We start from the raw sequence: 20,779 nt of genomic DNA on the forward strand, positions 1-20,779 counted from the left end.
AACGCAGCAGGCCAGGCAACATCAGAGGAACAGGAAAGCTGACGTTTTGTGTTGGGACCCTTCTGAAATCTGAAGAAGGTTCCTGACCGGAAATGTCAGCTTTCCCGTTTCTCTGATGCTGCCTGGCCTGCTGTGTTCCTCCAGCTCCACACTGTGTTATCTCTGACTCCAGCATTGGCAGTTCCTACTATCTCCCTGTAGACAAACAGGAAACTGGAAGAAACTAGCAAGCCAGGCAGCATTTGGAGGAAAGGAGTAGTCAATGTTTCAGGTATTACCCTCCTGAAGAAGAGAAGCATCCTGTTTGTCTACCTTGAATTCCAGCATCTGCAGTTTTTTTTCTCATACACAAAGCTTGGTTAGTCGCATGACTTCGCTTTAGTTGCCATCCCTAGTTCAAAAATCCCATTATCTTTTCAAATGGTAGCTTTGATTAGCTTAATAGTGTACCATTATCTCAAGAAAATCAAAGTCTTTTTCTAAGCAATTGACTTCTGAATGCTTCATTCCTCCACGATTGAATACTGTGAATACATGTATTTTGATAAGGCAGGAAACAAAAGCATTTCCAGGGGTATATTACATCTGGTGGGGTCTTCAAATTGTCCACCTTGCACTTCCGTTCCAATACAGTGGGACACAGAATACATAATAATTCAAACTGTGGCAATCAGTGCGCTTGTTTCAGTTTAAAAATAGTGGGCAGAATCTTCCCATATGTTTGCACAGTGTCATTTTTATTGAGTATCATGGAAGGTTTTTCTCTGTGAGTCTTAATGAGTTTTCATCCATAATCATCTCCAACTTGGCCCATTAGCTACCTATACCCTCCCATGATTCTGCTCTTGTTTGGTAATAGTCCAATTCTCCTACTTGCCATAACCAGATGTACATGCCATTGCCAGGTGTATCCCTGGTACCAGTGTCATGACGGAAAGTCCAGCTATTCACCCAGTTAAACACCGACAGTCTAGACTTGTCCTTCACCATGCACATAATGGCACAGTAACCATAAATCTCACCGCACATGGCTGACAAGGCTCACACGTCTTCGCACGTACAACTTCTCATTCCTCCAATCACTGATAAACAGCAGGCTACACAGTACATCTCTCCTTGGTTATATCCCATCTTACAGCCCTCTCTAACTCAGTGCTACTCTTTTCCCAATCCCCACTGTGGCCCTGCATCTTAATGTGGGACTATCACTTTTCAGGAAAGCCTTTAGTCACCTCAAAACATTCACTTTCATTTGTAAACAAGTGCACAGGAATCAAGCAAAAACAGATGCTGCATTTACCTCTTGGAACAGAAACTAACTGCTTGTATGTTGAGCACTAACAATTTTACAGTCAGTCAGTGAATGATCACTGCCCACAGCTCTCACCTACTGGAACTGAGTGTCAATTAAGCCCTGTCTGGCTTGTAGTACCTGATGCTGCTGTGTTTTATCATGCATTAGGTGATGTTATTTCTGCTCATTGCTTGATCTTCTTCCTCAGAAGACTGTTCTCACTCTTATAGTACATCAGAATCTGTCACGTCGCCTCATTGCCTACTTCAGTTGTACAGATCACAGCATGCTAGGATTATGCGGCACACTCTGTCTTGGAGAATACGGCAAGGCCCCACCAGACCAATACAAGGAGTAGAATCTAATCTTCAACAGGCCTTTGTAAACTCCACCATGGCCCAATTCGAAGAATGGGCTGTACTGTACCCGTGCATCGCCTAATTCAGGTCATTGCATGAGAGAGTCATCAACCATGCTCAACCAGGACACAAAATATCCCAAGGATGTAAACATTGTGGTTACCTCCAGGTTACTGAGCACTGATGATCACGGATCATGTGCAGTTTAATGGAATATAATTCTTTTCTATTGATGAATTCAGCTGCATTGTAATATGGCCTTATCAACATGATGTATGGACTATCTATCATTGTACCGCACTTAGAGGAAGCAGCTATGTTGCTGAAGCCTACTGCCCAAGCTGCAGCACTGACCTTGGCACAGAGAAATCAGGTGAAGTGGTGTGATGAGGCACAAATGGCATCAACCAAAGTCTCAATACATTTACAGGTGGATGATTGAGAAACCCACGAAGGTTCTCAGCGGCTCACTGAATTGAGCCAATTGCATAAAGGTTCAATACAGCTGTCACCTTAATGGTCAACAGAATAGGATGGCTACTCATACCTCCCGGTCACAGGCCCTGCTCCAACAGATAGCAGAGTTCAGCAATTCTGTCCAGAGATGCCCTCAGCCAGTGACGATGCTATGCCTCACTCATTCAGAGGAATTGGCAATAAGAATGGAAGACCCTGTCTCACCTGCGCCTTCTGAACGACCTGAAGTGACCTTCGGCTGTGATTTCTTCATGTGGAGGCTGTTCAGGGTGTGCTGCAGGTTACTGCTGGTCCTGATCTTGATGATACATCTGTTCCTCTTCCCTTTCTTTTCGACTTCATTACATTGCAGCAACAGTGACAACCAGCCCTGTTGTAGCTGGATCCATCAGTCATACTTGCAATGAACCTATGTGGGAACATGAGAAACAAAGCAATGAGAGCAGTCAGCATTTGCATTGCTTACAAATGATTGCTTAACATATTCTGTCATCTATTGGAACATGGAGCACTCTGACAAGGAGAGCCATGGGGTGATTCTTCTCGGAACTTTGGCACTGGACCTTATTCCAATGAAGCAGCACAAGTTAGGCCGCAAACATATAATAGGAGATTGTAAGTACTACATCAGTACAGGAGTTTTTTCCTCCTAGCCTCACGTCAGCCACAAAAGGCATCATTGCATATAAGGGAGCCTTGCATGGTACTTACAGTACAGGTAGCGAGGAATCAGTCCTGTGCCTCCATGTGCACCTCAGGGATCTTGCTTTAGTTGTGTACATTGTGGCCTGTAGTTGCCTCTTTTAAGGCTGTGATTACTTCTGCTTCAGAGATATTTATCTGCAATCTATATGGTCCAATCACATAGTCAACCTTGTTTACGACCACACAGTTGAACACTACATGCATTTCACATGCTCGATGATACACAATTTTAACCTGCACTCTGCTTGTACATGATCGACGCAATTGTCCCTTGAAGGACCTCACAATGTTTAGAAGTAGAATATGCATTTTTCACCCGAAAACACACACTGACAGCATTCACTCTGAGCATGGTTACAGCTATTATCCATTTGTAGGCTGCATTTAGCAACTGTCAGATTGTAGAAGCCAATGCAAGTTGCATTCTAGTACCAGCTTGGCTTACTTGTCAGATTCCCACACCGAACATTTATGTCACTACTTACCCAGCATTCACTGGACAACCAATCTCTACTGAATTTCTACTTGTTCCCACCCAACCGGTCGAATTTAGGTTCCAACATTCTTCTTTACCTCCTGAGCCCCATTACAACAGTTGACCTTCCCACCATATTGCTGCACACTCGTGCTGTCGAGACACAGTGATGGTGACCACCTCCCACCCCATTTCTCACAACATTCTGTGTGCCACTGTACACAGTTGGCTCTTCCCTTATACATTGAAATTTTGCTTCACTGTCCTTGTCCCCCAGCACACCAGGTTGCTGCCTCAAATTCCTACTGGGTCTCTTTATCTCGCTACTGCAGCAATGACCCCTGTTACCTTCCTCAAAACGTTCATTCTGCTTTCCCAGGACTGACTGTGTCCACACCCCTGACCAACTTAGGGACACAGTTCTGACTAATAACAGACAAGATGCCTAGCAAAATATCTTTCAGCTTGGTACTGTACAGCTTCTACAATCAATATTGAGTCCAATCTCTTTAGCTCATAACGCCTGTCTTCATCTTAATCTGTGGGTATTGTCTTTTTTGGATTTGTTGGATTAACATTGTTTGTTTCTTTATATCTTCATATTGCATTTAGATGGTGTTTATGTGGCAATCAGACCTCATTTAGACACAATTTATGTATCATTACTATATGAATTACCATCCTCTCTGTTTGACTATTGCATCAAGAAATCTTAATCCTCCCTGGCTTTTGCCGTGTTGTAACCTTCTCCTTTGTTCTCCATGTCCCCTCACCCTTTATTATAGGCTTAAAAACTTTTTCTAGCTTTAGTTCTCATGAAAGGCCATTGACCTGAAATGTTACCTCTGTTCCTTTCTACCAGTGCAGAATGACCTATTGAGTTTTCTAGCCCTTTCACATTTACAGCGTTTGCATTATTTTGTTTCTGTATTACTGAAGTTTGAAGGCTGTTAGCCTGAAGCTGAGCCTTTGATCACAACTAATGAGAATGTCTAACTTTAGTACAACTGACATTGACTGAAAAGTAACTAGCGACTGAATACAATCTACTAATGGGGAAGATTTCTCTGACACTAGCGAATTGATTGTACTATTCCTAAAAAAAGACATAATGAGTTTTACCTGACATTATGGTATCATTTTCATTGTGATGACTCCATTAACTATTTTCAATTGCACCTGAAATTGGACTAAGTAGTCCAAAGACATTATGTTGACGTATTTGTTTAATGAACATAATGTCTCCAAACTGTTCAGTTTTCAAAATTTCTCTAATTAAAATTGGGCTGTTCGAAAATTTAAATTTAGAACTTTCACAATAGAATTCAAACTAATATGTTTGGATTGAAATGCAATCATGTTCAAATGTTACTTCTAGACTGCTGTAGTCATGAGAACTCCAATATGAAGTACATAGCTTGTAGATGGATGTCTTAAGCTTCACTTCTATAAAGTCCTCAGGTTGAACACACTGTTATGTTGACACATAAAACAGGGTGCTTGAAAAGGCAATGAGGTGAGTGTCCAGAGCAATTGGTCTGTGCAGGCATGCCAAGTTTGTGAATCAAGAGCTAAAGCAGATTCATGGCAGAATAGATCTTGCATTATGATGATAGGTCTTCCAGTCCAAATGACATATTGTATGAAGGAAATAGAGAAATTATCTTAAAGAAGTTGACAGAAGAGCTGCTAAAATCTATCGATGCAAGGCATCTAAGAATTACATCAAGTCTGAGGAACATGAGCTGTGGTCTACATGCCAAACATGAGCAGCTAGGACAAAAACAAAAGCTAGAAAAGGGAATAAGAAAAGTGATAGGCTGAGAAACCAAAGACAAGATTCAAGAAGGGCTATTGAGAAAAATAAGGAGGAGACAAACACTGTTTGTGTTTGTGGACAAGCTTAAAGGTTTTGTGCCTTAATGCGCGGAGCATCTGCAATAAAGTGGATGAACTAATCGTGCAGATAGATGTAAACTAGTACGATATAATTGAGATTATGGAGACATGGCTGCAGTGTGACCAGGGATGGGAACTGTCCCAGGGTATTCAGTATTTAGGAAGGACAGGCAAAAAGGAAATGGTGGTGGAGCGGCATTGCTGGTTAAAGAGGAAGTTAACACAATAGTGAGAAAGGATATTAGCTCTGACAATATATGGGTAGCGTTGAGAATTACCAAGGGGCAGAAAACATTAGTAGGTGTCATATATAGACCCCCAAACTGCAGTGGTGATGTCAAGAATGGCATTAAACAGGAAATTAGAGATGCATGTGATATGGGAATATCAGTGATCATGGGTGATTTTAATCTGCGCATAGATTGGGCAAATCAAATTAGTCACGATGCCACAGAGAAGGAATTCCTGGAGTGTATATTGGATGGTTTTCTTGACCAATACGTGGAGGAACCAATTGGAGAGCCAGCCATCTTAGACTGGTTACTGTGTAAGAGAAGGGAATCATTGCCAATCTAGCTGTGCGAGACCCCTTGGGGAAGAGCGACCATAACATAGAATTTTTTATCAAAATGGAGAGTGAGGTTGTTGATTCAGAGACTAGGGTGCTGAACCTCAATAAAGGAAACTACATGGATGTGAAGTGTGAGTTGACCTTGATAGATTGGTGAGAGTTACTTAAAAGGATGACAGTCGGTAGGCAATGGCAAACATTCAAGGGACGCATGGGGGAACCGCAACAACTGTTTATTCCTGTCTGTCGCAAAAGCAAAATGGGTAAGAGGGCTGATCCATGGCTTACAAAGGAAATAAGAGATAGTATATAATCCAAGGAAGAAGCATACAGATTTGCCAAAAAAAAAATAAGTCTGACGATTGGAAGTAGCTGGAATTCAGCAAAGAAGGACCTTGGGACTGATTAAGAAGGGGAAAATAGAGTACAAAAGTAAGCTTTCAGGGAACATAAAGACTGACACTAAGAGTTTCTATTGGTACCTGAAGAGAAAGAGATTGGTAAAGACAAATGTAAGTTCCCTACAGACAGAAACGGGGAATGTATAATAGGGGACAAAGAAATGGCTGAGGAACTGAATACATACTTTGGTTCTGTCTTCACAAAAGAGCATTCAAATCAGATACCGGAATTGTTGGAAGATGCAAGAATTACTGAGCGGGAAGAACTGAGGGAGATCAATACTAGTAGAGAAATGGTGCTGGGAAAATTGTTGGGATTGAAGGTGGATAAATCCCCAGGGCCTGATAATCCACATCCCAGAGTACTTAAGGAAGTAGCTCTAAAAATAGTGGATGCATTGGTGGTCATCTTCCAGAATTCTATAGACTCTGGAACAGTCCCTGCAGATTGGAGGGTGGCTAATGTCACTCTAATATTCGAAAGGGAGTAGAGAGAAAACAGGGAATTATAGACCAGTGAGCCTAATATCAGTAGTGGGGAAAATTTTCAAATCCATTGTCAAGGATTTTATAGAAAGCAATGGCAATATCAGACAGTCAGCATGGAGTTATGAAGGGGAAATCATGCTTGACAAATCTGTTGGAGTTCTATGAAGATGTAACTAGTAGAGTTGACAAGGGGGAGCCAGTTGATGTAGTATATTTGGACTTTCAGAAAGCGTTTGACAAAGTCACACATAAGAGATTAATGTGCAAGATTAAAGTGCATGGGATTGGGAGAAGTGTATTGAGATGGATAGGAAACTGGTTGGCAGAAAGGAAACAAAGAGTAGGAATTAATGGTGCTTTTCAAATTGGCAGACATAGATCGGTGCTGGGACCCAAGCTATTCGCAACATATATTAATCATTTGGATGAGGGAACAAGACGTAACATCTCCAAGTTTGCAGGTGATACCAAGTTGGGTGGGAGGGTGAACTGTGATGAGGATGCAGAGATCCTTCAGCATGATCTTGACAGGTTGGGTGAGCGGGCAAATCAATGGCAGATGCAGTATAGTTTGGATAAATGTGAGGTTATTCACTTCAAAAGCAAAAACAAGAAGGTAGATTACGACCTGAATGGCTGTAAATTGGGAGAGGGGAGTGTGCAGCAGGACCTGGGTGTCCTTGTGCACCAGTCACTGAAGGTAAGCATGGCGGTAAAGAAGGCAAATTGTATGTGTTAGCCCACTACAGCACATACCAGGCCTTGTTATCACATAGTCTGTCATTACACCCTACCCATTGTTAACCATTAACAGTCACCATTAACAGCTATTCACCCTCCTAGCCAGATTGTTATCCACTCCTTTATCTGTCCAACTATTCTTTTCTCTCTGTGGGCTCTACTATTGTTTACTCCTTACCCACCCCCCTCCCCACCCTGTCTTCTGCATATAATCTGATATTTTCCTTGCTGCCATCAGTTTTGAGGAAGGGTCACCAGACCCGAAATGTTTTCTTTTCACAGAGGCTGCCAGAGCTGCTGAGATTTTCCAGCAACTTTTGTTCTTGTTTTTGATTTACAGCATCCACAGTTCTTTTGGTTCTCATCCTCTGGTTAATTGTTTTGTTGTTCACAGTATTCATGACAGAATGTGACAGGACTTCAGAGGCAAAATCTGACCCTTAGGTTGTGGGGTCCCTTAGTCTTATCTGTTGTGCACAGTTTAGGCTGTTTAACATGCAAGTACAGCTCTGTTGTCATTTCACTGGGCTGATGTGTCATTTTTAGGCTGTTGCTTCTGGCATACCCTCTGCATTCTCCATTGAACCAGGATTAATCTCCTCTTGATGGCAACAGTACAGTGGAGGATCTGCTGTGATCACAAGGCTGCGGATTGTCATTCAGTAACATTTTGCTGTTACTCATGGCCACAGTGCCTCATGGATGCCCAGTTTTCAGTTTCTAGGTCTGATCAAAGTCTATTCCATTTAGGACAGTGATAATGCCCTACAGCATGATGGAGGATAAACTCAATGTGAAAATGTTTTTATAAAAAGAAGGGCATCTCACAACCATATTGCTGCTCAAGTAAGGTGAAAATCTCCACATTTGGGCTCTTAATTTGGAGGTCACTTCTGCGAAAAACTTATTATGTACACTGTAATGTAAAGCATCCATTCTGAATATCTAAGGTAATACAGCAGCTGTCCCCATTTAATCGAGAGTGCAGTTTTCTTTGCTTAAAATTTATTACGTTTAAAAAGAGGTTTCCATTGCATCAAAATATTTTGGTATGAAATGTAGCAACAGAGTTTTGTGTTCAACTCTGAGCTGACTGAATACAACTGTAATTGTTAGTAACACATTGGAGTTACTCAAAAATGAGTGCCTTTTGATTGCCCCAGTGATTACCCCAATTGTTTTCTTCATGAATTCAATGTTCATTCTCATCATTAACATCTTACATGACCTTCCTTTGATGTAAGCTATTGTCGGTAACCCTCATTCCAACAAAATTATTAATAGTTTCACTTGTCAAACTGTGCTTGGATAAACTGAAAAGTTATTGATCTCTCTATGTCTTGCAAATGTATAGCAATGCTAAATGGAAAGAATGATTACTAGTCTGAAGTGTGAAAGTGACCCAATATGCATTCGGAATCAGAGATGCAAGCAATGCCAAGCTGCTTTCTATGTCAGGTGTGAAATAAATTACACCAATATCTTCCCTATGAGGGACATAACCTTTCTTTTTACAGCTTAACAGGTATGTAAAAGATCTGGCTATGAAAAAGGAAATGGTAAAGGATAGTACATCCTGGTTTAAGAAAAAGCATAATAGACTTTTGAAGCCTTAATTATTAATATAACTCCAGGTGTAATTATTTCTTATCATCTGTTCTGTCTATATAGATGGTTATAACTTTGTAAGATTTTCCCATTGTGCATTAAATTTGCATTCCATTTGCAAGCATGTTGCTGGTACAGCTGGAGAAATGTTGGGCATACCTTAATGAGGAAAAGGATCAATGTTACTGGTTGAATGGGCACAATCTCCTGTTTCTGCAATGATTCGAATATATTTCTGTGTTTTATGCTCGGTGTCTCATTTAGCTCCAACATTGCTGCTGCTGTTGTAAGTAGACTTGTGCCCGCTATGATTGGATTGTGCCTTTATCTGCCCAATATTTGGATAAATAAGGCCAAAGAATCAAACAGAAAAAAATTGTTATTCCACACTGGCATATTGGAAAGTGATCCCATATAATGTCCTTCTTCCTGTGAATATATATATATAATGCCAAAACTCACCTCAGACTACAATTCATTAGACAAATACATAATACTCACATACTTAGAGTAACTGCAAATTTTGCTTTTATATGTGATCTATAAATAAATAAATAATCTGAGCATATGATGATGGCAATTTCACTTTGAATAAGTCAGAATCTTACCAGCACTTTATTGTTTCTGCAGAGTCTCTCTGGCACCAGCAAAATAATTGCTGGTCTAGTCACCCATAAAATCCAAATAGAATTGGGTTATGAAATATCTTTAGCAAACAGGGTTAAGGAAAATCCCAAAGCCTTTTATTCGTACATAAGGAGCAAGAGGGTAAGTAGAGAAAGGTTTGGCCCACTCAAGGACAAAGGAGGGAATTTATGCGAGGAGTCAGAGAAAATGAGTGAGATTCTAAATGAGTACTTTGCGTCGGTATTCACCGAGGAGAGGGACATGATGTTGAGGTGAGGAATAGATGTTTGATTACTGTAGGTCAAGTTGGCATAAGGCGGGGGGGGGAAGTGTTGGGTATTCTAAAAGGCATTAGGGTGGACAAGTCCCCAGGTCCGTATGGGATCTATCCCAGGCTACTGAGGGAAGCGAGAGAGGAAAAAGCTGGGGCCTTAACAGATATCTTTGCAGCATCCTTGAGCACGGGTGAGGTCCCGGAGGACTGGAGAATTGCTAATGTTGTCCCCTTGTTTAAGAAGGGTAGCAAGGATAATCCAGGTAATTATAGACCGGTGAGCCTGACGTCAGTGGTGGGGAAGCTGCTGGAGAAGAAACTGAGGGATAGGATCTATTTACATTTGGAAGAAAGTGGGCTTATTAGTGATAGGTAGCATGGTTTTGTGCAGGGAAAGTCATGTCTTACCAACTTGATAGGATTCTTTGAGGAAGTGACAAAGTTGATAGATGAGGGAAGGGCTGTGGATGTCATATACATGGACTTCAGTAAGGCGTTTGATAAGGTTCCCCATGGTAGGTTGATGGAGAAAGTGAAGTCGCATGGGGTCCAGGGTGTACTAGCTAGATGGATAGAGAACTGGCTGGGCAACAGGAGACAGAGGGTTGTAGTGGAAGGGAGTTTCTCAAAACGGAGAACTGTGACCAGTGGTGTTCCACAGGGATCCGTGTTGGGACCACTGTTGTTTGTAATATACATAAATGATCTGGAGGAAGGTGTAGATGATCTGATTAGCAAGTTTGTAGATGACACTAAGATTGGTGGAGTAGCAGATAGTGAAGGGGACTGTCGGAGAATGCAGCAGAATATAGATAGATTGGAGAGTTGGGCGGAGAAATGGCAGATGGAGTTCAATCCAGGCAAATGTGAGGTGATGCATTTTGGAAGATCCAATTCAAGAGCGAACTATACGGTAAATGGAAAAGCCCTGGGGAAAATTGATGCACAGAGCGATCAGGGTGTTCAGGTCCATTGTACCCTGAAGGTGGCAACGCAGGTCGATAGAGTGGTCAAGAAGGCATAAGGCATGCTTTCATTCATCGGGCAGAGTATTGAGTACAAGAGGTGGCAGGTCATGTTACAGCTGTATAGGACTTTGGTTCGACCACATTTGGAATACTGCGTACAGTTCTGGTCGCCACATTACCAAAGGGATGTGGATGCTTTGCAGAGGGTGCAGAGAAGGCTCACCAGGATGTTGCCTGGTATGGAGGGTGCTAGCTATGAAGAGAGGTTGCGTAGTTAGGATTATTTACATTAGAAAGACAGAGGTTGAGGGGGGCCCTGATTGAGGTCTACAAAATCATGAGAGGTATAGACAGGGTGGATAGCAAGAAGCTTCTTTCCCAGAGTGGGTGACTCAATTACTAGGGGTCACGATTTCAAGGTGAGAGGGGAAAAGTTTAATGGAGATATGCGTAGAAAGTTCTTTACGCAGGAGTGTTGCCAGCGGAGGTGGTAGAGGCGGGCATGATAGCGCCATTTAAGATGTACCTAGACAGATACATGAATGGGCAGGGAGCAGAAGGATACAGATCCTTGGAAAATAGGCAACAGGTTTAGATAGAGGATCTGGATCGGCGCAGGCTTGGAGGGCCGAAGGTCCTGTTCCTGTGCTGTAATTTTTTGTTCTTCGTTCTAGGACCACAATAGAAACTTCAAACTCCAGAGCTAGCCATGAAAGGACTACACTGAACCTTTAATCTGGCCTCTTCTCACAAAGTTTGCTGTACAGCTGTCAATCAGGCTGCTTGATTTTTTTTATCATTTCTGCCAGATGACTCAAACCATTTGAACAGTGAATATGCCAAAACATGCAATATTATTACCTTTATTTACATTGATTGATTGACATTTCCAGTCTTCAAACAGAGTTAATGATTATATGACAAGTATGAAACTCCTGTGGGCCAGTGGGTTGGAAGTAAAATGCTTTTGTTATTTAAGTAATTAATTTATTAAACTCTCTTTCATTTGATAGGATTCAAAACATAAAATGCCGATAAATGATCTTGACCTGCAAAATTAAAATGTGTGTATTTGTACCTTTCAATGCCAACTGACAGAAATCAACATTAATGCTCTATCAACTGAAGCTAATATTGTAGAATCTAATGGATAACCTAAGAAATGCATAGTTGCTTAATTTGTGTAACAATGCACAATATTTGCTGAGCATCCTTGAATCTCTGACTCTAGGCCAGATGACTCGCTGCACGTCTGCAGCTTCTGGGCAATGAGAGCCGCTGTGTCCCATGTACCTGTCTGCTGCCCTTGTTCCTCCCTGTGCATATAGATGAAGCCCCTGTTTGATGCTGTCAGAAGGGGCTGAGCAGGTGCCTGCTCTCTAGCAGTCCTCCAAGTTCCAGTGGAACGGAACATTTTTTCCTCAATGTGCTTTGGACCCACTGCAGTGAGGTGCTCACCAGATTGTGCTACCAGACCTTATAAGGTTAATGTGCCCACAGCCACATCAGTATCGGGGCTAGTGTGGGGAGTGCAGAAGGCAGTCTTGTTGATGCTTCCTCTGAGGACGAGACTACCGAGGCCTCAGATACAGTTTCTGGGGATGCCAGCAGTTTCACTGTGCAAGACAGGAGAGGGAGAGAGAGAATGAGAAAGGGCATCATGTCAGGTGGTTAGAAGTGGTGTGCAGCTGTTGAGACTGACAGTGGGGTTACTGTAAAAGTTGCAATGAAATGAAGAGTGGCACTCACTCAGTTGGTGAGACATGGATGTATTGGCATCCACAAGAGTGGGCCTGGCCTTCTCCTGTGAGGGCCAGGATTCTCTCTTCATAGGAGCTGAGACTCCAAATGTCAAGCACCCCTTCACTTGTCCATGTCCTTTTAGCCCTTATGAGCTGCCTTCTCCTGAAATGAGAGAAAGGGAGGGATTGAGTGAAATGAAAGTGGGTGGCATGGCCATTAGTGCTGGTGCAGATTGGCGAAAGATGGTGAGGTATCCTGGGTAAGTGTGTTGGCAGTGCAAAAGCCATGTAAGGTTAAATCATCTTATTGAGCAAAAGCAAGTAAGGCAAACATTTATTGCTCATCCTTAATTGCCCAAAAGGTATTTAAGAGTTAACCACATTGCTGTGGGTCTGGAGTCACATATAGGCCAGACCTGGTAAGGATGACAGTTTCCCTCCCTAAAGGACATTAGTGAACTGGATGGGTTTTTCTGGCCATTGATCATCAATGATCAACATTACATTCTCTTAAGTCCAGAGTTGTTGAATTTTAATTCCACCACCTCCCGTGGTGGAACTTGAACCCAAGTCCCCAAGATATCACCTTAGTCTCTGTGGATTTACAGACTGGCATTAATACCACTAGGCCATAGCCAATCCACATAATACTGCAGAAAGTATTGAAAATTACAGAGCTTGAGCCTTGGTCAGAATGGAGTGCAGTAGCAGAGAAAGAGTGACTGTGATATAGCAGGATCAAGAATGTTGTACATATGCTGGCAGAACCGAGAAGGTCATTGTCCTTTTTTATAGCACTTCTGTTCATTCTTCTTCATCATCAAGATGGCACTACGTACCATTCCAAAATACTAAAATATTAAGGGCAAAGGAGGAGAACAAATAAATAGAATGACTATCAATAGAAAAAAAAATCAGGGAAAATGATGGTGCTAAAGACTGATATGTTCCCTGGATTTAATGGGATCCATTCTAGGATATTAAAAGAAGTAGTTATAGAGATGGTGAATGTACTGCTAGTAATCTTCTAAGAATTCTTATATTCTGGAAAAGTCCCAGAGGATTGTAAAACTGCCAATGTCACACATTTATTTAAAAATGGAAGGAGACAAACAAAAGCACAGAACTGTGGGCTTATTTAGCTTAACCCCTTTTGGGAAAATGCAAGATTCTACTATGAAGGATGTAATAGCGGAGCATTTAGAAATAAAGAATATGACCAAGCAAAGTCAGCATGGCTTCAAGAAGGGGAAATCATGCCTGACCTATTTCTTAGAATTCTTTGAAGAGGTAACAAGCAGGATAGATAGAGGGAAAACCATGAATGTAATATATTTAAATTTCCAGAATTTGTTTAATAAGGTACCACATATACTGGGCAGCATGATCTACCTCACAGTGCCAGGGGCCCAAGGTGCCAGGTTTGATTCCAGTCTTAGGCGACTGTGTGGAGTTTGCACATTCTCCCCATGTCCATGTAGGTTTCCTTCAGGTGTTCTGGATTCCTTCCACAGTCCAAAGATGGGAAGGTGAGGTAGATTGACAATGCTAAAGATTGCCCATGGTGTGCAGGGACACACAGGTTGGGTGGGTTAGCCATGGTAAAAACCCCATGTGGAGTTATGGGGATGGGATGGGGGGTGGAGCTGGGTGGGATGCTCTTTGGAGGGTTGGCACAGACATGACAGGCCAAATAGCCTCCTTTTGCACTGTAGGGTTTCTGTAATTCGATTCTATGATGCTATGTTTGGCTACTTAATAACATAACAGCCCATGACATTGGAGATATTATATTACCATGGGTAGAAGATTGGATTACAAATAGAGATCAAAGACTTGGAATAAAGGGGGAGCATTTTCAAGCCGATCTGTAATAATGGAGAGCCATAGAGATCAGTATGGGGCCCGAATTATTTACAATATATGTTAATGACTTGGATGAAGAAAATGAATGTTCTATAGCCATGTTTGTGCATGATACAAAAATAGATGGGAAAACAAGCTGATAGAGAGTCTGCAAAGAGATACATTCAGGCTAAGTGAATGGGCAAAAACTTAGCAGATGGAATATAATGTGGCAAAATGTGAGTTCATACACTTTGGCAGGAAGAATAGAGGAGTTAAATTCTTTTTAGTGGAGAGAGAGTACAGAAAGTGACAGCACAGAGTTTTGGGAGAATTTGTGCATAAATCACAAAAAGACTACCATACAAAGAGAATTGTGACTCCAAATTTCCTTTCTCAGATGGGCTTAGACTCTGTCCTTGACTGAGCAGGGCAGCTTTGGGATGGCAGTGCCAGTGTTCATCCAATTGTATAGTGGCCTTTAAATACGGCACCGGCATCTGGGATCCTGGTATTTTGTAAAATGTCAAGTGGCAAATTGTTCTAGGAACAGCGTGTAGTAAAATGGGGCTAGAATTGGATATGAGAGATTCTGTAAATGTGGTGTAGGTGATTAATAAGGCATGTTTGGTGAGATATGGTAAACAATCATGCTGGGCTGTAATTCTTCCAAAAAGCCCAATGCAACCCACAGCTAAAAGGATATAAGATTCAACCTCTCATGCTGCTATATTACATAGTAATCTAACTATACTTGGAATGCAATAATACAACCACTGTGCAATGATGCAAAATTGACAACATGAACCAGCAATCAGGTCCTGATCTAACTCTAGAACAGGGATAAAAAACCCCCTCCATTGCCAACTTCCATTCCCTCTTTCAGATTAGATTGATAGAAAATGGATAATAAATCTAGTTGCCTGTCAAACCTCAAACAAGAATCTGCACATCCTGCATACTTCATGAACAAAAACAAATCCTTTTAATATCCTGAAAAAGTAAACTGCCTTTCCTGCAACATCAAAAAATAATTTCTGCTTGTGGAATGGAGCTTTATGGATACAAATAAGCTCTGAAGAAGCTTCATGTCAGAGTTGAAACGTTAACTCTGTTTCTCTCCACAGATGCCATGCCTGCTGAGTTTCTCCAGCATTCTCTGTGTTTATTTCAGATTTCCAGCATCTGCAGTATTTTGCTTTTATATAAACTGACCTTGCAGGTGTAGAAAGGCAAGGCGTCAGGTTACTGGTTTTAGCACTTTGCTCCTGGTTCCCTCTTGTACAGACATCATCATGACTTAGCTCCTTACTCATGCATTCGATGACCCTCAGGTGTCTTTGGTGATCCAACTATTGCAGAGCTAGGTTTTTCTGCAATACAGAGGGCCAGTAAGGTCAACAGCTTTGTAGAATTTAATTTTAATCTTCAACTAATACAGTACTGCTTCCAGGCATAATCATAGAATCAGCTGTAAGATATCTGAGGGCAAAAAGAAATCAAGATCATAAATGCAAGTGATACAAAGAGTTGTTTTGGATCTGGGAAATCCTCCCACACTAAGATAGACACCTCAGACTCAGACAATAACCTAAACTCCAGTCATGGCTTCCGGGATCCATCTCCAACTTTTCCAGCTTGCGGATGGGACGGCCATCTCCATTTAAAATCTAGGCCTTAGTGTCTAGTTATCATTCTAGTAATTCTGAGCTGTATTCCAAGATGCTGCATAGCTGCATTGCCCAGAATTGCTCATTGTATTCCTGGTCTAATTTGACCAAAGCTTTGTATAGCTGAAGTATGATTTCCATGTACATTTTAGTTCTGTGGGAAGAAAGGCCAGCATTCCATTAGCTTTCTTGATTATTTTCTAATCCAAATGATACTATTCTAATGATCTACATACCTGAACTCAAGTGTCTTCTAATGGTCACAGCTTCTAGCTATTCTCCATTTACGAAGTACCCTGTTCCATTCATTTAGGTCCCAAGTTGCTGACCTCACATTTGCTTATATTGAAATTCATTTGCCATAGGCTTTTGCCCATTTTCTGAATCTCTCAATATCTCTTCAATTCAACCTTTGCCTCTATGCTGCTTGCAGTAGTGTCTTTTTTATGTCATTGGCAGATTTGGATATGTGTCTTTCTATCCCACCATTTAAATCATTAGCCAATGCACTGAATAGCTGAGGCCCTAAACAGAACCTTGTAGACACCTCAAATCACATCCTGCCAACTAGATTAACTGTCCTAAATTTTGTCACTTGTGGCTAAGCCAATTCCTTAACCCGGTAAACAATTTGTCTTCAATTCCATGCGCTTCAACTTTAACTAACAATCTCTTATCATGGATTTCATTAAATGCTTCTGGAAGTTTGGATGATTAACATTCAGAGATGTTTTTGCCCATGTTCCTAATATAGTGCCTTCTAACCTAGTGACTTCTGCCACCTTGAATCGGAAGGCCAGACGATGCAAGGGAGCACCACCATCTTGAAAGTTCACTTCTAAGTCACTCACTATCCTGACTCGTAACTAAGTCACATTCTTTCACTGTCACTTGATCAGGATTCCGCAAATCGGTCCGCTACAGCAATATAGATGTAACTGCATTGCATAGACTTCAAGAAGGTGGTTCACCACAACTTCCCAAGGGCAATTAGGAATGCCAGCTTTGCCAACAATACCCATATCCCAAGAACAAAAAATAAATTCCCATCCATTACATTAGTTACCTCTTTCAAAAGAGTGCAATCAGGGTCATCAGCCATAATACAATCTTAATAAATATATTAAAAACATAAATTTCTGGAAAAACCCAGCAAGTCTGGCAGCATCTATGGAAAGAAATCGGTGTTAACGTTTTGGGTTGAGTGATTCTTCCTCAGAACAGAGGAATTGCAATTTCTGTTTTTGTTTCTGATTTACAGCATCTGCAGTTCTTTTATTTTTTAAAATAAATATATGATTATTACCTCCTATTGACTGAAAAGTGTCAAAGTATTCAGTCACTGGTACGTTGTGTATTCTACAGATTTTCTTCTGTTACCTTATACTGAATGAGGAAAGGATGATTCCAGTCCCTATTTACAACAATGCTGTAATACAGCAATAGAGGAAATAATGGGGTAGAATTTTCACAGTGGTTCATTGATCACTGACTATAACTTCAGTTGGAGATCTGCAGACAGCTTGGAGAAACAATGCACACAGCCGACATCTTCAGAGGTCTCTACTGTTTTCCACGGATGTCATGACAGGAAATTGTAAGGAAACCAAAATTCCAGTGGTACATTTTCTCATTTCACAAAATAAGAAGAGCAATTCTTCCTCCATGGCATTCACTGTAACAAGGTTCATCACTGCCTTCAGCAAGAATGACTATTTGAAACTGTGCCACAGAAGCTGTGATTACAAGAAGAAATGAAGTTACAGTCTTAGAATACAAAGGAACACCCACAAAATGAAACACAGGAAAGGAGTGAGAGAAACATAAATCACATTTATGGCATCTTGTGAAAAATTGAATAAGCTGCCACAATTGGAACATAACTCTGACAAACCTGTTCAGACAGAATCACCAAATTAAATTGTATCCAGTAGTCAAAAGTTACATAGAGAGTATGCTTAGTAAATTTGATGGAAATCCTTGGAGATTTTTTGGAAATGCAATCCTATGGTCATTTATTAAAATAATTTTGAGCCTTGTTATTATTGGCTGTGAGCAGATTGCAATGATGCTGGTTGCGTTTGTGAATTAAGGTATCCAATCTTCTTCTCCATTCAACACATAGTAAGCTGAGCACTGACAGGAACACCCATACTTCACTGTACACTGGTTCACCCATTAACCTATTTCATGTTAGACTAATAATGACACCATGGCAATGTGTATGGGTTATTGGTATGTGAGACTAGAGTGCAGGAACTGAAATACTAAGATACAGAACATTTTATTTTTTGAAACTTGATGACAACAAGAAATAAGAAAGATGTGTTAGCAGATTTAAATTGATTGGGTATTCAGTTTCCTTTTAATGTTTTCACCCTTGCTATCAATCAACAGATGGCCTGCTATACAATAAGCTTAGGAAGTGTAAAAACCATAATTTAAATTAATTCAGAAACACACTGAGGTGAATAATAGTTTGAGGATTATCAGTTCAGGGCATTAGCTAATAAAAATGTGTCCACTTATATATCACCTTATTACAAAACTCAGGCATTTTATATCCACTGAGAAGAAGACCCAAAGTTCTATTTGTCATCAATTGTAGTTTTGGAACTAATTATACGAAGTGCCAGTTCACAACAGTAATACTATTTTTCTTTCAGTCAGAAACTAGAAGAGAAAACTCTTTTGGTCCTTTTTTGCAGTTTCCTGATTTTATGTCAGAAGTTAATTGTACTCATTTCACAATATTATTATCAGTAAAATATGTGATAGATGACCTTGAATAAGGATGGAATACTGAAGACATGAGTGCATTGTATTGTGTGGATGATAGCTTGCCCAGACTGTCTCCTGCAGATTAGTGCATTAAAAAACATAGCACTGTAATCCGTTGAAAGTGAGTCTCAAGAATTTAGGGCCCTGGTTTCTGAAATAATGAAGCTGTCAACATAGTATATTATCCTTTCTACTGACATCAAATATTTTCTCTTTCATCTGACTTCTTATGCTTTCTTGCAAAGTAGTGACTACTGAGTATTATTCCACATAGAATAAATTTCAGCAAGTAACTCATTTTGCAAGGTTCTTCCAAGATAGTAAGATCCAAAAATGAGAATTAGATGCATGGCAAGTGGATTTGAGGCCACAATCAGATCAACAATGATCTTATTGAATTACAGAGCAAACTTGAGGGGCTGATGGCTTAGCCTTCTTGCTTTCCCCCTTTTATTTGTTAAATCATGGGATGTGTGTGTCACTGGTTGAGTCAGCACTTGTCCATCAAACTGAATGGCTTGCTAGGCCATTTAAGAATCAAACACACTGTGCTCCAGTAGGCCCAGATCAGGTAAGGACATCAGTAAACCAAATGGGTTTCAATAATCAATTTATCATTTTTCTAACTGAATTCAAATTTCACTATTGGCTATTGTGGGATTTGAACCCATGTTCCAGACCATTAACCTGAATCTCTGGAGTACTAGTTTAGTAACTACTACTCCACCACTACACCAACAACTGTTACCCTCCACCACCATTCCCCCTCCCCTTATCCACCACTCTCCAATCAATCCACATGGATCCTTTTCTGTTCTTAACCTTCTTTGTATATTTGTTGTATTATTGGTTCAGACTTCCTGGTCTTAATGAACTGATAGATTTACATTGGGGTTGGTACTGCTTGCATGGGACTGGGAGTGTTCTACTGATAATATAAATGCAACATTTAACACAAAATTGAAACAAGCAACTGGCCCACAGTTTATTGACTCATATTCTGTGATGACAAAGAAGATGTGAGCTGGAACTTATCTGTTATTACTGAAAGCAACTTCAAGGATGCAAAATAATGCAGAAGTCCAGAAATTACTTTTGGGATACATTTCTCCACTTATGAGGCACTGTCAGATTACAATAAATGTAAAATCTATTGACTCATTGTGCTGTTAGTCTCACTGTAGAAACCAAAGAAAAATTATTCCTTGTTGAGTGAGATAATTGGATTTTGAAAACATATTAATTTCATAACTATTGCTGAACACCCTCACTTGCTCTGGAACACTAACCTTTATTTGTAGGATGTCAAATTTCTCAATCAAGCCAGAAAGTTTTACATATTTGTAATTTCTAAAAAAAAAATATAAATTATATAGTTTCAATTAAATCTAGCCATAATAATTATAATAGCCATAATTTTGTTACCTGAAAATTTTAATGAAAAGTAAGGTAAAGTTTTTGTTTAATCTTCCTAGTTTTCTGTTGTTGGGAATATCTTTTTATCATTAAAGAGTATGAAGAAATTGAATAGGAAATTGTTTGAGCATTCTGGACTAAAAAAGTTCACCAAAGTTTTGAATGGACATTTGAGAAGTGAACCACTTGTCAATTACTTAAAAATGAAGTAACTTTGGAAAAGTGACAATTAATGTTTTTAAGAGTGGCAAGAGATGAGATTTATGGCTTTAATTGCTGCACAAAATTGGTTTGGAAGAGATGGAGCTTGTGTGTTGAACATTGCCTAGAAATACTCTTCTGGAGTTGGTTCCTGCTTTTTCGTGACTTGAGGATGTGAGTCAAATTTAATAAGCTTCTAAAATATGCAATCTACAAGTTTCTTCCTCCAGAAAATA

The 20,779-nt window shown here is 40.4% G+C and overlaps 1 long non-coding RNA gene across 2 annotated transcripts in view; it reads left to right on the forward strand.

The window, feature by feature from the left end:
- Positions 1–20,779, forward strand: part of LOC125485241 — a 94,733-nt gene that overhangs the window by 63,846 nt on the left and 10,108 nt on the right. The window contains exon 3 of one of the 2 annotated variants that reach the window (XR_007263980.1): positions 17,511–17,672. The exons of the other annotated variant lie outside the window; for it this stretch is intronic. This is a non-coding gene — a long non-coding RNA (uncharacterized LOC125485241). Of the gene's footprint in view, positions 1–17,510; positions 17,673–20,779 lie in introns of those variants that run through there. 2 annotated transcript variants of the gene reach the window in all.

The sequence above is a fragment of the Rhincodon typus genome, chromosome 17 (genome assembly GCF_021869965.1).
Source record: "Rhincodon typus isolate 14 chromosome 17, sRhiTyp1.1, whole genome shotgun sequence".
Taxonomy (NCBI): Eukaryota; Metazoa; Chordata; class Chondrichthyes; order Orectolobiformes; family Rhincodontidae; genus Rhincodon; species Rhincodon typus.